Raw genomic sequence first — 14,246 nt, 5'->3', positions numbered from 1 at the left:
GGCGGTACCAGGTGTATGTCAGAGCATCCTAAATGCACGGTCCTCTAAAAATGGCTATGGAACTCTTGATACCCCTGAAAAGTTCCTCAACCAGGACTACCAGCAGCTTAAGCAGTACTGTCTGATCCGGAAGATCCGCTACATTGACGAAATGTTTCCCCCGGACAAGACATCCATCGGACCCACCATCCTTTCTGCCTCAGACCTCAAAAGCGTGCAGTGGGTCAGACCTTCGGTGAGTGTGATGAGTTTGGTAAAGCAGAGAAATCTACCTATAGCTTCATTTAAAATACGCTTTTAAGGCTATTTACATTATTTTAATATAGCGCTCTTTTCAGAAAATGGTTCCAAATCCACGTCTTGTTGTTGATGGGATCTCCAGATTTGATTTCGGTCAAGGCATAGTAGGTAAGAGTGTATATGGTTACTTCTGTGGTGAGTGAGAAATGAATTTATAGTATTATTTAACATTATCATTATGTGAAGATTTTTCATTTATTATTTGATGAGAGCTTTTAAATTACATTTATCGTTAGGGAATTGTTGGTTTCTGGCATCCATTGGAGCTCTGACTTTGCAAAAGCCCATCATGGCTCAGGTTGTTCCAATGGACCAGATGTTTGATGAGAACTACTGTGGTTTGTTCCACTTCAAGGTAAAGAAGAAACATTTTTTGTGACTTTTAATTCAATGTAAAATACTGATACAAATCTTTTGCTGGTTCCCCTCAGTTCTGGAGATTTGGAAAGTGGGTGGACGTTGTTATTGATGACAAACTTCCTACAATTAACAACAGGCTTATCTTTGTCCACTCCAAAGACCCCACAGAGTTCTGGCCCGCTCTGTTGGAAAAAGCCTATGCAAAGTATGGATTTTTTTGGGTAAATCTAATTTGTTTTAGAGGAACTGTCCCTGGAATTATATCTGTGTTAATTTCAGAGTGTGCGGTTCCTACTCAGACATGAATGCAGGGACCCCTGCCGAGGCTCTCGTGGACTTCACTGGTGGAGTTCACGTTTGTGTAGAGTTGTCCAGCCCTCCTCCAAACCTGTGGGAGCTCATGTCCCGAGCAGGACAGTCCCGGGCTCTGATGGGATGTGGAACTGCACCAGGGGTAAACTGAGCCATTTTCACTGGAGCCTAAACACAGCAAGAAATCAAACTAATCATAGGCCGAGATAATGATAGCACACATATATTACAATATCGATATAGAAATGTTTTGATCAAACAAGTAAAATAAAACAAACTATAAATTCAAACACAGCACAGTAAAGCCATAATTATGGGTTGTGGTCACAATGGGCGTGGTCAGCGCTGAAATAAAATTATGAAATGCAATTTTTGTTCTACATACCACAAACAGCACATTTTCCAAACAGCCATTTCTCTTATGTTCTTCTATTATTTTTAACAATGTTCCACAGGCCACATCTGAGAACACGGTCCTGCCCAACGGAGTGGTAGAAGGCCATGCCTATACAGTGACCGGAGTCAAACAGGTACTGAAGGAATTTTAAATATGTCATGTGTTATATTTTGAATATATGTCAATGTGTTTATCAGATGATGAGCCGGGGGCAGCTTGTGAGGCTGGTACGTCTGTTTAACCCATGGGGCAAAGGAGAATGGATAGGGGACTGGAGTGATCGGTAAAAAAGAGATATCTTCTTCTGTGATGTGTAAACATGTGTAAGCCATTAAGACGTACATAGTTAATATGACCTGAGTTAATTTAGCAAATATTGCAGTATAAGCATGGATTTGCATTGGTAACTGTGCAGTTATGATTCATTTTTACATCAGAAATCATATAAAAAGTTTTTGAACCCACAGTATTTTTACAATATCTTTACAGGTCACCTCTGTGGCAAACAGTGAGCCCTCAAGAACGTGACATATGTCTTGCTGTAGCTGATAATGGGGAGTTTTGGTAAACATTGCATTTGATATTGAAACAAACTATTGCCATTACCTGTTTTGTGTAAACACAAAAACTTCTGCTGTGAAAGAATGACTTTGGAGGACTTCAGTAAGTTCTACACAGACCTGGACATCTGCTGCATGTGTCCTGAGTTTCTGGATGGAAGCTCCATTTGTCACTGGAAAACGTCCTTCTATGAGGGCCGATGGGTGGCAGGCACTACTGCTGGAGGGTGCTTGAACAACAGGGGTACTGTTACATACTCAAATGTATCTCTAGTTTCAATTGTGCCTAAATAAGACTGAGAGTTGCTCATCTCACTCGTTACTTGTAAATAGTACACACTTAGTCAGATTACTTATTCTTAAGTAGTATTTATAGTCTTCTGTTTTGCAGATAGCTTCTGGACAAATCCACAATATCGTGTGAAGATTGACCAGGTGTTTGAAAAATGTGCTCAGAGCCAAGGAGAAAAAAATATGCTGGTGTCACTTATGCAAAAGCCCGATAAGAGGAACAGGCGACTGGTGAAAAACCTACATATTGGATTTTCCATTTTTGCTGTGCCGGATGCAGTAAGTAACTATTATTTTGAGAACAATAATGCAAAATAAAATTGGACTAAATGTCTTCTTGTTGATGTTCTAGTTGTTGGGGGTGGAAGGGAAGTTTCTAGCTTCTTTCTTTGCTTCCAACAATCCTGTGGCCCAAAGCAAAACATACAAGAATGCTCGAGAGGTGATGGAGTTTGTGTCGCTAATGCCTGGGGAGTACCTCATTGTACCATCTACATATGACCCCAATGATACTGCATCTTTTCTGCTGACCATCGTCTCTAAATCTGAAACACACGTCCAGTCAGTCCATTTAGAGTTAAACAAAGTCAAAGTAATTGGACACGAACTAGTGACACTTTTGTTTGTTTGTTTCTTGGCAGTGAAAGTTCCAGTGGACATGATCACAGTGAAGTGGAGCATGCAGAGGTCAGAAAACTCTTCATATTGTTCTGTATTTGAATTGAAATCTCCATCCATCCATCCATTTTCGACCGCTTATCCGGGGCTGGGTCGCGGGGGCAGCAGTCTGAGCAGGGACTCCCAGACGTCCTCCTCCCCAGACACTTCCTCCAACTCCTCCGGGGGGATCCCGAGGCATTCCCAGGCCAGCTGAGAAACATAGTCTCTCCAGCGTGTCCTGGGTCTTCCCCGGGGCCTCTTCCCGCTGGGACATGCCTGAAACACCTCCCGAGGGAGGCGCCCAGGAGGCATCCGGAACAAATGCCCGAGCCACCTCAACTCGCTCCTCTCGATGTGGAGGAGCAGCAGCTCTACTCCGAGCCCCCCCCCCGTGTGGCCGAGCTCCTCACCTTATCTCTAAGGGAGCGCCCAGCCACACGGCGGAGGAAACTCATTTCGACCGCTTGTATCCGCGATCTTGTTCTTTCGGTCATTACCCAAAGCTCACGACCATAGGTGAGGGTAGGAACGTAGACCGAGCGGTAAATAGAGAGCTTTGCCTTTCGGCTCAGCTCCCTCTTTACCACAACGGTCCGATGCAGCGACTGCATCACTGCAGACGCTGCACCGATCCGCCTGTCGATCTCACGCTCCATCCTTCCCTCACTCGTGAACAAGACCCCGAGATACTTGAACTCGTCCACTTGGGGCAAGGACACCCCACCCACCTAAAGAGGGAAATTAAGCCACCTTTTTCCGGTCGAGAACCATGGCCTCGGATTTGGAGGTGCTGATTCTCATCCCAGCCGCTTTACACTCGGCTGCAAACCGTCCCAGTGCACGTTGCAGGTCCGGGTTTGATGGAACCATCAGGACAACATCGTCCGCGAACAGCAGAGATGAGATCCTGTGGTCCCCAAACCGGACACCCTCCGACCCCTGACTGCGCCTAGAAATTCTGTCCATAAAAACTATGAACAGAACCGGTGACAAAGGGCAGCCCTGGCGGAGTCCAACATGCACTGGGAACAGGTCTGACTTACTGCCGGAAATGCGAACACAGCTCCTGCTCCGGTCATACAGGGACCGGACAGCCCTGAGCAAAGGGTCCCGGGCCCCGTACTCCTGGAGCACCCCCCAATGGACACCCCGAGGGACACGGTCGAAAGCCTTCTCCAGATCCACAAAGCACATGTGGACTGGTTGGGCAAACTCCCATGAACCCTCGAGCACCTGATGGAGGGTATAGAGCTGGTCCAGTGTTCCACGACCGGGACGAAAACCGCTTTGCTCCTCCTGAATCCGAGGTTCGACTATCGGTCGGATTCTCCTCTCCAGTACCTTGGAATAGACTTTACCGGGGAGGCTGAGGAGTGTGATCCCTCTGTAGTTGGAACACACCTTCCGGTCCCCCTTCTTGAACAGAGGGGCCACCACCCCGGTCTGCCAGTCCAGAGGCAAGGTCCCCGAACGCCACGCGATGTTGCAGAGACGTGTCAGCCAAGACAGTCCAACAACATCCAGAGACTTTAGGTACTCAGGGCAGATCTCATCCATCCCCGGAGCCACTGAGGAGTTTGCCAACAACCTCAGTGACTTCAGCTTGGGTGATGGATGAGTCAGCCCCTGAGTCCCCGGTCTCTGCTTCCTCTTCGGAAGACGTGACTGAGGGATTAAGGAGATTCTCAAAGTATTCCTTCCATCGTCCGACGACATCCCCAGTCGAGGTCAGCAGGTCTCCACCCGCACCGTAAACGGTGTTGATGAGGCACTGCTTCCCCCTCCTGAGGCGCCGGACGGTTTGCCAGAATTTCTTTCGGGCAGACCGATAGTCCTCCTCCATGGCCTCCCCGAACTCCTCCCAGGCCCAGGTTTTTGCCTCTGCGACAGCACGAGCTGCGGCCCGCTTGGCCTGCCGATACCTGTCAATGACCTCAGGAGACCTACAAGCCAGAGTGGCCTGATAGGCCTCCTTCTTCAGTCTGACGGCATCCCTTACTTCCGGTGTCCACCACCGGGTTCGGGGTTTGCCGCCACGACAGGCACCGGAGACCTTGCGACCACAGCTCCGAGCAGCCGCATCAACAATGGAGGCGGAGAACATGGTCCACTCGGACTCAATGTCCCCAGCCTCCCCCGGGATATGGGGGAAGCTCTCCCGGAGGTGCGAGTTGAATACCCTACTGACAGAGGGCTCCACAAGACGTTCCCAACAGACCCTCACAATGCGCTTGGGTCTGCCAAGTCTGTCCGGCTTCCTCCTCTGCCAGCGGATCCAACTCACCACCAGGTGGTGATTGGTTGACAACTCTGCCCCTCTCTTCACCCGAGTGTCCAAGACACGCGGCCGGAGGTCAGATGACACGACAACAAAGTCGATCATTGACCTCCGGCCTAGGGTTTCCTGGTGCCATGTGCACTGATGGACACCCTTGTGCTTGAACATGGTGTTCGTTATGGGCAAACCGTGGCTAGCACAGAAGTCCAATAACTGAACACCGCTCGGGTTCAAATCGGGGAAGCCGTTCTTCCCGATCACCCCTCCCCAGGTGTCACTGTCATTGCCCACGTGGGCGTTGAAGTCCCCCAATAGAACAACGGAGTCCCCGGTCGGTGCCCTGTCCAGTACTCCTCCCAAGGACTCCAAGAAGGCCGGGTGCTCTGCACTGCTGTTCGGCCCGTAGGCCGCCACAACAGTGAGAGACCTGTCCCCCACCCGAAGGTGAAGGGACGCGACCCTCTCGTTCACCGGGGTGAACTCCAACATGTGGCGGCTGAGCTGAGGGGCTGTGAGGCAAGCCCACACCAGCCCGCCGCCTCTCCCCGCGGGCAACACCAGAGAGGTGGAGCGTCCAGCCCCTCTCGAGGAGATGGGTTCCAGAGCCCAAACTGTGCGTGGAGGTGAGGCCGACTATATCTAGTCGGTATCGCTCAACCTCCCGCACAAGCTCAGGCACTTCCCCCCCCAGCGAGGTGACGTTCCATGTCCACAGAGTTAGTCTTTGTGTCTGGAGATCTGGTCACCGAGGCCCCTGCCGTCGACTGCCGCCCAGATCTCTTTGCACCGGCCCCTTATGGGCGGCCCCACGTCGCTCTTTTGGGCTGTGCCCGGCTGGGCCCCGTGAGGGTAAGACCCGGCCACCAGGCGCTCGCCATCGAGCACCCATCCCAGGCCTGGCTCCAGGATGGGGCCCCGGTGACGCCGATCGGGGCGACGTAAACAGCCTTGTTCTTTTACTCATCATAGGGGGCTTCTGAACCGATCTTTGTCTGACCCGTCACCTAGGACCTGTTTGCCTTGGGAGACCTACCAGGGGCTTGAAGCCCCCGACAACATAGCTCCTGGGATCATTATGGCACTCAAACCCCTGCACCACGTTAAGGTGTCGGTTCAAGGAGAGGTTGAATTGAAATCTATGAAATATTAATCATTATTATGTATTTTTTTCCAGAATTCCGAAAATGGCACAGATGACGACAACAAAAGAACAATATTGCGGCAGTTTTCTGAAAAGGTATTAGCAGACAACAAAAAATTATGTTAAATACAGTTTGCACAAGGCACTTAGCAAATGGGTTGGGACCATAAAGTTAGCTGAGTGTAGAAATTATTTGCTACAAAAAAGCCATCCTGCAAGAACAACTCAGTATTCTGTGGCTGTGGAGTTTGTGATTTGTTCTATACATTTTCACATTTCTGACGAGTCCCTGAAAACCATTCAATGCCGTTCTAGAGACGAGTCAAGGTTTAAAATCACATATTATAGTGTCAACAAAGGCTCAATACTGACTTTTTACTCTACACATTTGTTTAACAAAGAAAAATGTGTTTTAGTACGAGTAGGTGGATGCAGAGCAGCTCCAGAAGCTGTTGAATGAAAGCATCCTCAAAGGTATAATAATCCCAGAAATAATAAAAGCAATTTGTTTTTCCAGGAGACTTGAAGTCTGGCGGCTTCAGTGATGATGCCTGTCGCAGCATGGTCGCACTCATGGATGTATCCTTTTGTATCCAAATAATGAATATAATGAGTATAATTTTCAAATGCCTTAACACAATAACAAGTCGTCTATAACCGGAAAACTTAACAATGAAGAATTAGTTCGCTTATGGGGAAAAGTCACCACATTCAAGGTAAAAAAGAAATAAGAACATTTAAAGTTTGCACCTCACAATTAGGTTTATGACAGATATATTGTGTTCAATCAGGACATTTTCTCCCGCACTGCTGTTTCACAGTCCGGGACACTGTCCACGAGTGAGCTAAGGAATGCTATCATGGCTACAGGTAATATTTTAAAGTGCAGATGACATGGTTTGAAGGGATTTGCATTATTTATCATGACACCAGTCAAGTGGCAGTTTGGGAGGAAAAGTACAGGAAGTAGCACTAAAAATACAATATCATCAATGCATAAAATATTTTACCTTTCCTTTATTTTGTTAAATGAACTGTTGTTACTTGCACGTTAATGGACAGAATTTTATAAGATAAGATAGGAATATCTTATCTTATCTTATAAAATTCTGTCCATTAAAGTGCAAGTAACAACAGTTCATTTAACAAAATAAAGGAAAGGTAAAATATTTTCTTTTGTCAAATAAGTAAATCAGACAATCTTTGGCCCTTGTTTTATGTATGGTTGCTAGGTAACAGTTATGTCACATCCACTTATGTCACATCCACTGCTCATGTTCTACCAGGAAGTATAATTATATATATTTTTTGCTGTCTAAAACTTATCTGGAGTCCAGAGCAGAAGGAACGGAGGAGAGAGAAGATGTGATACAGTCTGTGGGGAAGAGGTGTGCAGGGGCGGAGCAGCCAAACTCAGGGGCTGGGATAAGGGGGGATGGGGGCACCAGAAGGAAAAAACAAAACAAAAACCCACATAAAATCAAATTACATCATGCAACCAAGTGAAGTAGCAATGGCCTGATAAAATAGTACTATTTTAAAGTTCACCAGAATACAGAGGTCACCTCTACCTATAGGCAATAACAATGAGAGGATTCAACTGATAAACAGTTAGCAATTGTAATTGTTTGATCAGTTAAGAGCTAATGCCATTTTATGGCTTGAGCTAATAATATTAGTATTTAATACATAAACGTAGGTCCATTGATTTGATATTCTTCTAGTAGGTGCATTCTATTTATGCATATGCTTTGTATGTATTTATTAATCTCACTTTGTCTCTCAAACTATACTACAGCACCAGTAGGTACTCTGGCAATACAAATGTATATAAAAATATCAAGCCTTAGTGTGCCATGTTTGTTTATTCAAAATGGGAGTGTCTGCAGTGCCACGGCGCGCAGCCGAAACTGCCATGTTATTTTTGTGCCGGCCGCGCGCCGCGGCTCCTGAAACTGCGCCATTTGATCGCGTTTTAGCGCCGTTTTAGACCGCGCCGGGTTAGGGTTAAGGTTAAGGTTAGGGTTAGGGTTAGGGTTACGGTTAGGGTTAGCCATGAGGCTATAACGGGCTATAAGGGAAATGCCGCGGTCCCTGAAACTGCGCGGCAATTTGACCGCGCCGCGGCTCTCCAGCCACGGCCATTAAAAATATGCACACACTTGAGCTGCTCCAGAGCTGTTAAGATTCACCAGAATGCAGGAAATATTGTCTTCTCTTTTTATGGTTTGCATTCCAGAGCAGAAACCAGCCGTGACTGAATTAATGGAAACTTTATTTGCTAAATCTTACAAAAACAAACAGTCAAATTTAAAATGAAGTTGAGAAAATATCTTACATTATCTCCATTCCATACTATACTATAACCAGTGCGATGCCATGTTTTACTGCAAATAGGGATGACGGTGAGCGATGAGATGCTCAAACTAATGGCAGTGCGCTATGGAGGCTCTTCAGGTTACATCAGTCTGGAAAACTTCATCAGTCTGGTGCTTCGCTTCGAGTGTATGACAAGTGAGTATTAACTGAATTTGATGATGAGTTGCAAAACAGTGGTGTGGGCTTTCTCCAGTGGCAGGTAAAGCACATTTCAGGGTATTTTGAGGGACTATAACCAAAAAGTCCAAATAATATTGCTCTATTAAAAGTACAAAGTAGTGGCCCAAGAGTAGCCTAAATAAAAAGTATTTTAGGAAACGTCTGATAACTGTCAGGGTATAATACCTGATTTATAATTTGAAGTTAATGTAACTTGTAGGACAAAACATATTTTCAAAGGGTGGACCACTGAAATGAGAAAACGTAATTAAATCTGAGAGAGAGGCAAACACAAATGATCAAATTATTGAACTTAACCTACATAAAGAGAGAGGGAATAGCAGCTCTTTAAAATGTAGCCGCCTCTTTTTCAATGGACCAAAAGTAATTGGACAATTGACTCAAAAGGCTGCACATAAATACATAAATAACAAGGCTGCATGAGCTCTTCTCTCGATAACCTGCTATCAATTAAGCAGTTAAAAGGGCTGGAGTTGATTCCAGGTGTGGCGCTTGCATTTGCTCAAGACAAAACTTAAGGCAGAAAGACCCTCAAACAAGAAACAATTGAAGACAGCTGCAGTAAAGGCCTGGCAAAGCGCCACAAAGGAGGAAACCCAGCGTTTACAGATGTCCATGGGTTCCATTGCCTGCAAAGGATTCTAAACACAATATTGAAAAGTAACATTTTACTTAAGGTTATGTTTCATTTCAAATCCTCAAATCCAATGTGGTGGCATGCATGAATCATGAAGATTGTGTCCCTGTTCAAATATTTTTCAGCATATATATATATATATATGCTGTGATGTCATCTGTAATTCTCTCATTGCCCAATTATTTTTCTCCACCTTCAATTTATTTTTTTCCTAGAAATTTTCAATAAATTGTCCAGTGGAATGAAAATGACCCTTCGAGAGTCAGAGGTGTGTAATGTATTGTATTTAATGTTGTATCAAAGTAATCTTTGTGTTAATGTCTTTAAATGATCTCTTTTGTGCAGTGGTTGTATGTCTCCATGTACACCTGAACCGCACATGATCCTTGTGGTCAATGCCAGAGAGCAGACCCTGAGAAAGAGAGAGAATGGGACATTTTATTTGTAATGATTTTCCATAAGCCATGGCAATAAACACTGTATGTTATCCAGATATGAGCCAGACACATACTGTACTGTATATGAGATTATGATGCGAAATATTTACATGTTTACATGCATTATTTTGTAATCAGAAATGAAAAGACTTTATCTCCTTCAGTTATTGATACAAAAATAAAAATATAGCCGCAAGCGGCAATTATCAGCCCTCGCCACGCCGCCGCCACGCTGCAAGAGGAGCGGTTCCCCAATTGTCCTTTTATTACATCTACTGCTGAATCTGTGATGCTGTCACATCTTCCACCCTTTGTTTTACCATTCAAAAAGCAATTTTATTTTGAATTCTTGGCAAAATGTGCGGCTTTGCTGCACAGACACCGTGACTCTTTGAATAAAAATGTGTATAACCTTTACCTCTGAAGATGAGTCTCCCCAAATTTCAGGTTAATAGGGCTAACGCCCTAGTATAAAGTGTAAGCATGTTCTGGCGATTTCCCCATTGGAATAACATGGGAGGTTTCGGTCAGCCGTAACAATTATGACATGGGTCTCATTGACTTTTTTGATGGGGATGCCAAAATTGAGTTGTGTTGTCATATTTTGTAAAATTTCGCAAAACTAAACATTTAACCTCCATATAAAATCTGTAGGGGGCGCTGTGGTGCCAAATTAATTTATTTCACTTCAAGTAGTTTAGGGCAAAGAGTTTAACAACTGATTCTAATTTGACGCAATTCGGACTTTATCTGCGCAAACGGCAGAAATTTAAAATTTGGGAGATTTCTGAAATTCTAGCTACAGTTTGCGGCTTCGCCGCACAGAGACCGTGACAGGTATCAATGTAATTTGGATAACTTTTGATGTCCCACTCCTCAGTACCATTTTCACCAAATTTCTGCTTTTTAGGGCCAACGCCCTGGGAGGAGTTCGTAAAAGTACGACGTTTGGAAAAACTCCCGAGTCATGCTTAGCCATTTTTGAACCAATATGGCCGACATTTGGTTGGGCGGACGACGTTGCCGTAACAATATTTTTTACTTTTCTTGTCACCATCTACCTCTGCGCCAAATTTCATGATTCTACCTTCTAATTTTTTGGGGGTAATTTCCTATCTCTCAATGTATTTTTGGTACATTTGGGGGCATTTAGAAAAGGGAAATAGCCAGAATGTAGAGAGGCACGATTTTTAGAGGTGTGTAAATTTTTGTGACTTTTCGTCAATGTTCACTGGGTGAAAAATAGGGGGGTTGGTCCCGAGAAGAAAGAAAGAAAGAAGAATATTCCGATGCGAAAACAATGTTTCCCATTTTTAAAATATAATAAACTATACATTTTCGGAAAGCGCTCGCGCTTTCCTACCTCATGGTGTGGGTCCCTAGCAAGCCCCCGGAAGCCAAGATGGCCGCCATTGAAACCTATGGAGTTGCTCATTGGCGCATGGTTCCAAAAAAGTTTTTTAGTTCCGCATTACTTCCTGAATACTGGTATATCTCCTCCCACTTTTGTGACGTCATCGCCGTGAGGCTTTGGCGTCGGGAGCGCGCACGTCACAGCAGCGTGAACGACTGAGAACAGTCAACACGGACTTTTGGAATAATTCTGCTTGAAATAGTCTGTTTACGTAACGTATAATGATGGATTGTTATATCCATCTATAAATATACATGTATCATGTTGTAAAGCTCTGATATTTAAGAGAATTATAAAGAAGTGTTAAGATAAAAAGTCTGGTTTAATGACATGAATTACATTTAGAGGTTTAATAACGTCCTCATCATTTTCTGTAGTTTTTGGTTTGGGTATATATTTTGTTATTAACTTTTCAGTTATTAATGTACATAATATAATTTGGCCAATATGCATTTTTTTTAATCAGATGAGAAGAAATATAAAATATAATCATCGATTCTGTTACATAATTGAGTTAAGCAGTATTTAATTATATTCAGTTTCCTTTTGTGTCGTTTTGTGTCATGTCAATCTTTAATAAATACAAAACACATTTGTTTATTAATGTATTTAATAAGAATAATGAACATGAATGAACTTGTTCAATAAATGCAAATCTGATTATAACTACAAATGATAAATTGATTTTAGCCAGTTTTAGTTGAGTTTTAAAGCTACAATGAGTTTTAAAGCTACAATGTCCCTTATTAAGGAGTTTTGGAGTCTTTGTACTGTTCATTATTATTATCATCATTAATAGAATCAGAAAATGTATTGCCATTGTCAAAGAACAGAATTCACAAACAGTGGAACTTGCTTTGGTGATTCAGTGCAACATAAAAATATTAACAATGATAAAACAACCTGTATAAGTCAAATAGAACAAACTGAATAAGATAATCCTTTATTGTCCACACATGAGGAAATTCCGTTGTTGCAACACAGTAGATACAGAGGAAAAGGACAGATAACTTATAGGAAGTTTAAAAAACACTCTTAATAGATCGATCTTAATAGAAGAACTCTTATAAACAAAAACTCCTATAGACAGAACCTCTCATACCTTAATAAGGAATGGAGGGGAAAAATAAAGATAAAGGTAAAATAAAAACAGCGTAAGACAAAATAATACTAATAATAATGGTAAAATAAATACTCTTTTTACATCAGTTATATGCACATGAATGTGACATTATTGCGTTAAATACTGAATATCTCAGTATTTGACAAGACTTTGTTTCCATGGCTACGCAGTCTTCTGGTGAAAAGGACTTCAGTAAACTCCTCCATTCAGCTCCATCGTATGACTGAGGGACAAACAGAACATGTCACAGCTTTAGATTATACAAGTCATAGAACATACACTTCATATGTTTTAGATTTATACAAGTCATAGAACATACACTTCATATTTATTAGATTTATACAAGTCATAGAACATACACTTCATATGTTTGTCCTGAAGCTGCTTCACAGACACATGTGACACAGGAGTGTCTCTTTTGAAGAACAATTATCATTTAGTTTTTTTGGTCATAACAAACAGACATTTTATAAATTCAAAGTGCTGATTCTACACTGTTTACTTTTAGTCGAGGCACAAGTTATTATTAAAATACCTTTTGCTTTGGAGTCGTCAGGAGTTTACTTGAGATGACTCTGTGTCTGCAGTGACCTGCAGTGACCTGTAGAGCTCTGGACAGCACAGACAGACTAAACTCACTGGTCAGCACTCTGAAGATGAGAAAGATACTCATTAGAACATTGATATATTCTGCACATTTAACAGAGAAAAGCTGGAATATGTTATTGACAGATTTACATTTCGCTCTGTAACACAAAAGTTCCTCTTTTCACATTAATTTTTAAAGCTAGAACCAAAAGTCATTTACTTATGCATAAGTTTAAACCTTAGAAGTTAGAACATAACTGACATGTTTGCTAAATCTCTACATATTCCATGGAAGTAAATCCATGACATTCCTATAGAAAACAAGCGTGAGCTTTGCTGTATAACACAGCACACTTCATTATTAAATGGGTAATAAAACCTCAAATGTGGTCTCAGCCCCTGTAAGTACAGGACTGTCACTTTTAAACACCTTTACATTTATATTTGTAAGATATGACCCATTTCAGCAGGTTATATTTGAATTATTGGTTGTTTGTTATAGCACATAATACAAACATCACTTTATTTCCCTTCTTTCTCTAGTTTTCCTTGATCTGTGCATAACCTCTTGTCTCTTAGAACATTTAGTAAGAGAAATAATTAGTTATTTATTTGCAGAAGCACGAGCCATCACGACGTGTTGTTGCATCTTTGTGTAGCTAAACTTTAGCTTACGTTAGCTCGTGTTAGCTCGTGTTAACTTGTGTTAACTCGTGTTAACTGTGTAATCGTTGATTTACACTTCACATGGAACGATGTGTGAAACGTGAGGAATGACATACAAACACAACTTACGTGTATCGTGGTCTCGTCTCGTCACTTTCTTCTGCTTGTGTTCAGTTTCCGTCACATGTTCTTTTGAAGCTCGTTCATGAGGGTGACGTGCGCGCTCGGTGCGCGTACACCGTTCACCGGAAGGTTAAAAATGTATTTTTTAAGTATTTTAGAAACAGTTGAAGAGTGAAATTCCTTCTATTTTATTTTTAGACTAAAAACAATTTAGCATGTTTGGTAATTTTAGAGGCCGAACTCCTGAAATGGTCCGACCAAAAGGCTGCATTCTGCGAAGTGGCCACTACTCAATTTGGAGCCAGAGGCAGAGGGGGCGTACCCTATCCAGATAATATAATACATCCATGACCCTATCCAGATAATATAATACATCCATGACCCTATCCAGATAATATAA

The 14,246-nt window shown here is 42.9% G+C and overlaps 1 pseudogene; it reads left to right on the top strand.

Annotated features, from left to right (window-relative positions):
• LOC140370666 (calpain-2 catalytic subunit-like) overlaps window positions 1-10,747 on the top strand; it is a 10,790-nt pseudogene extending 43 nt beyond the window's left edge.
• Window positions 10,748-14,246: the final 3,499 nt, after the last annotated feature.

The sequence above is a fragment of the Eucyclogobius newberryi genome, unplaced genomic scaffold, assembly GCF_026437365.1.
Source record: "Eucyclogobius newberryi isolate DKJ021-1_F unplaced genomic scaffold, fEucNew1.0.hap1 SCAF_21, whole genome shotgun sequence".
NCBI classification, from domain to species: domain Eukaryota; kingdom Metazoa; phylum Chordata; class Actinopteri; order Gobiiformes; family Gobiidae; genus Eucyclogobius; species Eucyclogobius newberryi.
The sequence above is the reverse complement of the archived record's forward strand: the minus strand, read 5'-3'. Positions and strand labels throughout refer to the sequence as shown.